Raw genomic sequence first — 9,291 nt, forward strand, 5'->3', positions numbered from 1 at the left:
CAAAGGTTGTAAAATATGCAAATTATTCCATCCAAGAGCAGCTGATGAAGAAGTAGGGTATGTTACTCTGCTGAACTGTATCTTCCACTGAATAAAAGAACTCATTCTCAGAACACATAGCCTTGGAAACCTTCCCTGCTAAGGGAAGTCCCAACAAAATGCACTGTGATTAGAAAGACTTGGCAAGCTTTGCAGTTCCCTCCTGCAACCACCACTTATTTTCATATATTGTGACAAAATCCCTAAACCACAAAGGCCCATCTATCATTAAAGATAGCAAAGAAACATGTTCACTGTAAATGTGGTATTGTTTTGCACAAGAGTAGAAAATGGGTAGAGGCTATGGTCTGGGATATACAGCAGTGAATGGAGCATTGCACTCTTAAGTATGAGGCCCCAAGTTCAATCCCCAGTATCACATGTGGCAGAATGATGCTTTGGTTCTCTTGCTCATAAATAAATACAATTTTAAAATGGTTAATATCACTGAGAAAGTAGAAAATAAAGCTATATAAATTTCTATGTGTTTTACCATGATTTAGAAAATGTTGTATATAAAGAAGTAGTTAGAAAAGACACAAGAAAAGCAGAACTGGCTATGGGGCTCTTGCAAACAGATTGATAGCTGGCAGCCAGTATGAAAAGAATGATGCTTTGTTGTCGATTTTCCCTAGTCCTAAGGTAGTTTCAAGCCAGAAGCTCAATTCCTATCTAGATATCTATATATTATGTAAGTCAACAAAACCAGCTAGATTAAGTAAAACATATTAAAGGCAATTCAAAGCTTGACAAAAACATTTTAGATAAACCATCAAAAGCATAATTCACAAAAGGAAAATTTGATGTTAGACTTCATTAAAAGAAGAAAAATTTAAAAATAAGCTTATACAATTATGAGAGAGAAGCAGAGCATCTGCAGTGCCAGGGGTTGAACTAGAAGTTCAAGCTTGTTCAAGCAGTGTATACCACAACTCTGCCACCCTCCCAGCTGCAAAAAATTCTGGTTTTTCAATGGGAAAAGGCACTAAGAGAAAGGAACAACAATTAACAAACTAAAAGTTGTTGTAAAACACATTTCTAATAAAGGGCTCATAACAAAAATATACATGGAAATTCTTAACACGACAACAACAAAAATCAAACAATTCAACTGAAAAATAGGCAGAAACAGAAATCTCACCAGAGAATATACATACAGATGTAAAATGAGGACATGAAAATCATGTCATTAGAGAATTTCAAATTAAAATGAGAGAGAGACTATTAAGTAACTGTTAGGTGGTCAAAACTCAGGCCAGGTGTTAGAGAGGAATATAGTGCTATGCCCAAGAACCCAGGTTCAAACCCTAAATGCCCACATTGGGGGGGGGGGGCAGAGAAGGGAAGGTTCATAAACAGTAGAGCAGCACTATAAGTATCTCTCTGTTATCTCTCTCCCCTTTTCTTCCTCTTCTTCTCCCTCTGTTTCTATGTCTCTTTCAGAAAGAAAAAAGTAAAGGAAACATGGAAAGAAGGGAGGAAGAAAGGTTAGTTTCAGGAATGTCATCATCCTGCAGGCAAAGATAACCTTTTGAGCAAAAAATAAAAAGCAATTAACGAAAATAATTCTAACTACGACAACACCAAATGTTGGAGAGGATGAGGAACAAAGGGAATTACCATCCACTGTGTGCAAAATGACATAACCACTTGGAAGACTGTTTGGCAGCTTCTTACAAAGCTAGAAAAATCATACAGTCCAGCAATCACACTTTTTGTTATTATCCAACTGATATAAGAACACATCCGCACATAAAGAATTTAGAGCTATTTTATTCATAATTGTCCACAGTTGGAAGCAAGCAAAATGGTCTTCAGTGAATAGACAGATAAATTTTTGTACATGCAAAGAAATAATATTCAGTGATGAAAAGTAATAAACATTAGGTAAACATGAAAAAGCAGGAAGTCATTTAAAATGTAATATTGATAAGCGAAAGATGCCAAGCTGAAAAGAATCTACATAGTCTATGACTCTAACTATCAGAGACTCTGGAAAAGATAAAAGTAGGAGACAAAAACCATCATGGTTTTCAGAGCCTTTGGGAAAAGGGAGGGGAAGAGAGCTGTATAAAAGGGACATCAGGTAATTTTAGGGCAGTAAAATTACTCTGTAGGATACTGTAATGTCCAACCCCATATAATGTACAACACAAGGACTAAATCCTAATACAAAGTATGTCTTTAGCTAATAGTAATTTATCAATATTGGTTCATCAGCTGTGATGAAAGTACCACACTGACTCAAAATATTAACAACACACACTGGGAGGGTGACAAGGAAGAACTTTCTGTCCTTTTAACCTAATTTTTCTGTAAGCCTGAAACCAGCCTAAAAAATAAAAGCTATTAAATTTAAAAAAGGAATTTGTATAAAAAGAAAATAAATGAGAACCTATTCAAGGAAGAAGTCAAAATATACGATGGCTGGAAAAAGACTAATGAAAAAGGAGATTAAATGAATAAGATATTGACAAGCTCCATATGCCATGGTATCTGAATTTCGTTGTGAGTCAAGCTTTTTTAAGTTATGTGGTCATATTTATATTGTAAAAATAATTTCTTTGGCAATAAATATGAGTGCATACTTGCAGCAGTCCAAGCTAGAGGTGATAAGGAAGAAAGAAAGAGAGAAAAAGAGAAAGAAAGAAAGAAAGAAAGAAAGAAAGAAAGAAAGAAAGGAAGGAAGGAAGAAAGAAAGAAAGGAAAGAAAGAAAGAAAAGAAAGAAAGACTAAATGAATTACAAAGAATTAGCTATTAGCATCTGGGGGATAAAAAGCGACAAGAACAAGATTAAATTCAGGGTTCCAATCTTATTTAATCTAATGTCTTGAACTTCTCAAAACAAGTAGAACATCTCCAAGGCAGTCAAAAGAGAAAGTCATTACCACAGAGGATTCAGTAAAAGCTTTGACTATAGGCAGTCTACAATTTTCTTCCTTTTAATATATCGTGAACAGCACAAGAGATTTGTTTTAATAATATGGACAATGTAGCCAACAATGAAGAGTGAATTATACAGATGAATGCTTATAAGCACACATGAAACTGATGGTTTTGAGTATTCTGCTTTGTCACACCAAAGATTTTTTTAGAAAGTAATTAATCAGTACTGAAGATAAAAATCCCTGCTTCCCCTCCCTAGCAAATGATGCAAACTTGTCCTTGTGAGAAACAACTCTATTCCACATCAACACCACCACTAAAAGGTGACCTTGTGACTGTTGACCTGGGTCTCAAGACTAAGCCTACTGCTTGTTTCCTCTGTCCACAGCTTCTTAATCTGGAGAGTAGTGTCCTCTGCCAGATAACCTCATATACCAGTTTTAGCTACTCTATGGTATGACTGGTTCTTGAAGTGTCCCACCCACTTTTGGAATGATCACATTGAATTTTACTACCAGGGATTCCATTTGTCTGTTTTGAGGTGCCACAGTGTCAGGTAAAGAACAGGCAATTTTATAGGTGTGGGTGAGGCATCTGAGGTGCTGGAATTTGAGTCTGACCAGAAAAGAATAAAGATGTAGCCATTTCCTTTGTGGCAAATGGGTAAGAGGCAATTCTATTAATCAAAGTAAGAGGCAGACTTGCAAAATAAAACAATGAGTTTAATTATGAACATGTCTGATATAATAAGGCCTGTGGAAGTTTTAAAATGAAATTCATCCTGCAAGAAAAAATAGGGAACTAGAAAATCAAAAGTGGTCAAGGAGGTGGTGCAGTGGATAGGGCATTGGATTCTCAAACATGAGGTCCTAAACTCAGCCCTCAGCTGCACATGTACCACAGTGATGTCTAGTTCTTTCTCTCTCTTCTCCTATCTTTCTCACTAATAAATAAGTAAATAAAAAGAAAGAAAATAAAATCAAAAGAAAGAATCTGAAAGTAGTCATCACTGCAGCATAAGCAAGCTGAAGAAGCAAAGCTGTCAGGAGGTCGGCAACGAGGAGAGGAAGAGCTTGGAGGTCTACATGAATTATTAAAGAAAAGCTACACATGTAGTGAGAAGAATTACTTTGGTTTAAAAAAAAAAAAAGATGAGTGAGGCTGTGGTGAGATTAATGGTCCAAGGTGAGGATGGTGAGAGGAACACTGCAAGAGGAGAATCTCTAAATGTGGTGATGAAATGAGAAGACATGAGAGGAGTGAAAAGAAGATGCCAGTGTTTTGATCTTTAAACATTTTAGAAAAAGATAGCTATATCAACTCATGTAGTTGTTAGTTCAAAAATTAATAAATGTATTAATAAAAAATTAAGAAATTCATGACCAAGGTACTGTGACACTGAACTAAATCTAGAGATGAACATACTTTATGGAGCAGCAACAAGTCTGAACGCAGATAAGATCTTAAATTTGAAGCACCCAAAGGTCAGTCACCAAAGGGTAGAAAAGTTTATCTGCTAATAGCAAAGAAGGTTGAAGGAAGAGATGGCTTCATAGAGTAAGAACTGAAGACCCACTGGTAGAACATGAGATCACTTTGCAAGAATAAAGGAATATCTGTACTGTTACATATTCATATTTAAATAATACCTGTGGCTATTACTTATTAAAAAACAGGAGGAAAAGAAAGGAATATCAAAGAGAAAGAGGGGGTAGTTATACAGACAGAGATCTAGAAATTTCATAAAGGCCATGAAGATTGGTTTTCCATGAGGTGAATAGATTGAAGTGCACATCCCACAAACATGTCAAAACAAATGAAACCAAGGTAGAAATACTGAATTTAGCCTTTTAAGGAAGATGGGCTTGGGGCATGGGGGGATGGGGTCCCATGGCAAGAACAGACACAAAGACTATAGACTCCAAGATGGTATCATGGCTCTCAATAAATTTTTAGACTAGAGGAAACATGCAAATAGTTATAGCCCCAGAACAATAAAACAGTGAAGAGATGGAATGAAAATGGGAGAAAAGGAAATAATTGATAAGGAAATAGCTTAGAAACAGTAAGATATGGGATCAAAAAACTTGGGCAACACCCAGGCAACATATGACTTCACCAGACGGGAAACTGTAAGGATTTCAGAAGACTGGAGTAAACTATTGTACATTGAAATAGGGGAAGATAGCATAGTGGTTACGCAAAAAAAACTGTCATGCCAGAGGCTCTGATGTCCTAAATTCAATCTTTGACACCACCATAAGCAAGAACTGAGTAGTGCTCTGATTAAAAAGAAAAAAAGGAAAAAAAAATCTCTATGTGCCATCATTTTTTTATGTCACTAATTCCTAGCCACACACTATTCCAGTGGAAAGGATGCCCTCTCATTCTCCAAAGAGGTTTCTCCAATGTACTAGTTCCTACTTGTCTATGGAAGAGTGAGCAGGAGTACTGAAGAGCACAGTTTATGTGGGGCAAATGCCCTCTCCCAGAGTTCATTCAACAGAAAACTGCAAATAAAAGAGCAATAATTTCAAAGTTCCTGTTGAGGTACTGGCCTTTCTCATAAAAAGAAATAAATGAATCTCCACTGTGAACCTAATAAGCAAGATAAAAATCAGGATACCAAGGCATTTGTCAGAATGTCATCCTTCAGTTAATAGGGTCTGTGCTGTTTCTGTACCCCATTCTGACCTCAGTTGCTGTGTGGATTCTCTCAAACGTGAACTCTGTCCACCCCCTTCCCTCATCTGCTAAGTGATCAATGTATTGTTTTTGATTGCCTGCTCTTATTTATTCATCACCAGGACATACACAGCCAGAGATGAGAAAATGACACAGGACACCCACACAAGTTTACAAAGATCCATAAAAGTCCTAGCCCTAGTATTCAGCTCCCAGCACTACCCAGAGCTAGGGCCCTGAGATGCACATTCAATGACAGCACCCACAAGTCTCCCAGCCTGGGGCAAGGAATCGCCACTGCTGCCTGGGCTCCAGGGGTGAGAAGCCTGAGCAGTGGGCTAGGGGGCTGAGCTCCCCACTCAGCCAGGGCCGAGCTCCTCAAAGACAAGTCGCCTTCCCCCAGCTCCAAGAGCCCAGAAAGGCAGCCACACCAAGCGAGCGCTACTAAGCGCACGTCCACATGCCACCAGCACAAGCACTGGAGCAGTCCCGTTGCACCAACACGCAGAGCCTGCCCCCGAGCGCCCCGACCCAGCCCGCCAGGAGCCCCTGGCTCGCCGGCCTCACCAGCTCGCCTGTAACTTTCCAGGTGCGCGGTTGCCCCCGCAGCGCCGTCCTCTCTTCGATACGGGTGCGGCCGCCCGCGGCGCCCGGCAGAGCGCAGGTCTGGTGGGCCGGGCTGGCAGTGCCCGGGGCGCGCCGTGGGGCCCGTGGTGCGCGGCAGCGCTGGGCGGGCGGGCACGCTGCGGGCAGGAGCTGCGGCGGCGTGGGTGCAGACGCCTGGCTCCTCCGCGGGGGCTAGTGCGGAGGAGACGCTGAGGGAAGGAAGGAAGGAGGCCTGGAGGGAGGGGAGGCGGTGGAGGAGGGGCGGGGGTCAGCCGGGGCTATTACTGGGAGGCGCGGGGAGCCGGCTTCCCCAAAGGTGGGGTCACACGCGCGCACACCCACATCAGGGCAGAGGCGGTGGTGACAGCAGCAGCCTGCACTTTATACCCACTGCCTCCCTCCAGACTGAGGCGACTTAACTGGGGAGATAGAGCGCATCGTGGTGGCAAACCTTTTAATTTATTTTTTTCTCCATGTTGTTATTATTTCTATTTCAAGTGTGTGGGACGAGAGGAAAGGAAAGTTCTGGGAGGTGTTGGTCGCCTTTCTATCCTTCTCCCCCAGCACTTGCGCCTGCTCTGCCTGCTAGCCCTCCGGGATTCGCCTTCCCTCCCAGCACTCACATACCCTGGACGTGCTCTCCCAGGCACACCCACGCTCTTCCAGAAGACTTGTGACCCCGAGCTGCGCCGGGACGCGCCCTTCCCGGACTCTGGAGCCATAACTTGTCAATTCACATGACTGGGGGCAGTGATTTGGACCGAGTTTCAAGGGACAGAGATTATACCTTGAAAATCTGTAGTTCTTTTAGGGGGCAGGGAGCTTTCCAGATGGCCCAAGCTGGTAGTGCTCTCCATTGCCTTATGATTACAGGGGTTCCCCACCCCCATCCTCAGGCTTGCATTATGGTTTTCTAAATATATAGACACCCAGCCTCATTATTTGCTTTGCTTTGGAGTTGTGAGGTCTTCTTGTGGCTTTTTTCCCCTTTTCCTCCTGCCCCCAAGAGGAATTTCACTGGCAAATGCTCCCAGGACAAGAGCAGTTTCTGTGTTAAAGACTAGAAAGCACAGTGAGGGTCTATTTCTCTAGGCGCCTCCAGAGAATGTCAGAAGCCACCTCACTTGGGTTTGGAACCAAAGGGTGGCAACGGTATGCATGCATAAACTTATATAGCAACAAGGCTCACGTAAAATATGTTGAATGAAGCCATGAAATTTCGGAGGAAGAATGTGGTGCTGTTTGTTTTGTGCTAATTAAGGGGAGAGGGGACAAGCAAAAGGACAATGTACTTTTTCATTAATGTATGCCAAACTTTTCATTTTGTGCAGTTCTCCAAAAAAACCCAAACTGGAAAAGCTGGGCAAGAATTGCACAAGAAATGACAACTCTTTAAGTCAATGTAATAATGGACTGTATTTATGTAAACATTTGAGCAGAAGAGAGGAGAATACATGAGATTTTCAAAATTTTTACATTTCATTTAGTTCAGGGATTTTGGGGGGGAGAGGTGAATGAGTAATTGATGAGTACATAAATTATTGTACTAGGTCAAAACTTGCATTTTCTTTCTTTTTAAAAATATTTTTATAGAGAAAGAGAGAAAATGAGACACTGGGAGGGGGTTGAGAGGGAGAAAGAGGCGTCTGCAGCACTGCTTCACCTCTCATGAACCTTCCTTCTTCAGATGGGAGCCAGGACTTGAACCTGTGCCCTTGGATTTACAATGTGTGCACTCTACAGAATGAGCCACTGCCTGGCCACAAAACTTGCACTTTTCTAAATGAAATAGGATAAAAATCCCAGTGTATATCACATAGTAAGGAAATATGCTCTATATCTTTTGTGCCTCCACTAAATATCTATATGTGGACTGTTTCAAGTGGGTGACATGCCTGTTCTTATTCCTTCTCTAGAGCTTGAATCCCTGATGTCATGCAGGCTGCTGTCCTGAGTCAGCCCACTCATGAAGAATCTGACAGGAATGCAGGTTCCCTCCTAGTGATTCTCTCTCCACTCTCCCACATGGAACTATAGAGGACACAGCAGAAGGTGAGGAGAAAGGGGAACCTCTGTGAGTGCTATATTCACCCCATCAGTGAATGTGCCTGTGCCTCAGACCTGGTGCAAACCAACTGGGAATTCAGTGGTGACAAAAACTGACTTGTAAGCTCAGCAATTTAACAGTCTACAAGCTGTGAAGGAAATGATAATGTGAGTGAAAGAAAGAGAAGAAATAAAATAAAGATGGGATCCTAGTTTACACATAGGAGGCTGAAGTTAATGATCAATCCATCTTAAAGTGGCTTCCACACTAAGAAAATGCATTATGTCATATGGTAAGAAGTCCCAAGGTTGAGAGGCTCTCACTGGTGAACCCAGCAACTCAGTGATGTCAGGGGTGACTACGGTGCTTTCTCATCTCACTTGTTGAGCCAACTTTGTGTCTGTCTTGTCCTTGGTCCCAGGATAGCTGGAGCATCTCTGTGGTGATAACAATTCTACCCATGCTCAACAGGCAGAGCAAAGCATGTCTCTCTTCAGGAGTGGGGCTACTGCTCTGACAAACTTCTGGAAGACTTGACTGCCATTACTCACATGCCCATACCCATACCAACATGCTAGGAATAGGGATTGACCTGACTGACTCAGATTTTAGTACTTGCCCTGGAACATTTCAGGATTTCACTCTTTGAAGAATGGAGCTCCCCCATTCCCCTCCCCAACCCCCAACAAAAAGATGCCAATGAGTTGGGTAGATAATCCAGAATCTACTACAGAAGCACCTCTAGACAAAGGGAATCTCTTGGAGGCTGACTCCATACCAGTGTTTAAGGTGGACTTGAAGTTTCTTTCACTACACTGATCCTCAGAGGTAAGTTTACCCAAGAGTCAAACAGTATAACCTGAAGCTAGGGGAATAGCTCAAGTGATAAAGCTCAGGCCATGCATTCCCAAAGTTCCTAGTTCAGTTCCCATTGCCACATGTTCCAGAGTGGTGCTCTGGCTTCTCTCTCTCTCTCTTTTTTTTTTTCTTATAAGAGATAAACAGGCTGAGAAGATAGCATAGTGAT

The 9,291-nt window shown here is 41.7% G+C and overlaps 1 protein-coding gene across 2 annotated transcripts in view; it reads right to left on the minus strand.

Annotated features, from left to right (window-relative positions):
• PRKG2 (protein kinase cGMP-dependent 2) overlaps positions 1-6,910 on the minus strand; it is a 118,980-nt gene extending 112,070 nt beyond the window's left edge. Inside the window, exon 1 of one of the 2 annotated variants that reach the window (XM_060187926.1) lies at positions 6,845-6,910. The gene's annotated coding sequence lies outside the window, so the exon portion shown is untranslated. Of the gene's footprint in view, positions 1-6,178; positions 6,309-6,844 lie in introns of those variants that run through there. The other variant, XM_007518499.3, reaches the window with a different exon arrangement.
• Between the last annotated feature and the right edge of the window lie 2,381 nt (positions 6,911-9,291).

Source organism: Erinaceus europaeus, chromosome 3, assembly GCF_950295315.1.
Source record: "Erinaceus europaeus chromosome 3, mEriEur2.1, whole genome shotgun sequence".
NCBI lineage: Eukaryota > Metazoa > Chordata > Mammalia > Eulipotyphla > Erinaceidae > Erinaceus > Erinaceus europaeus.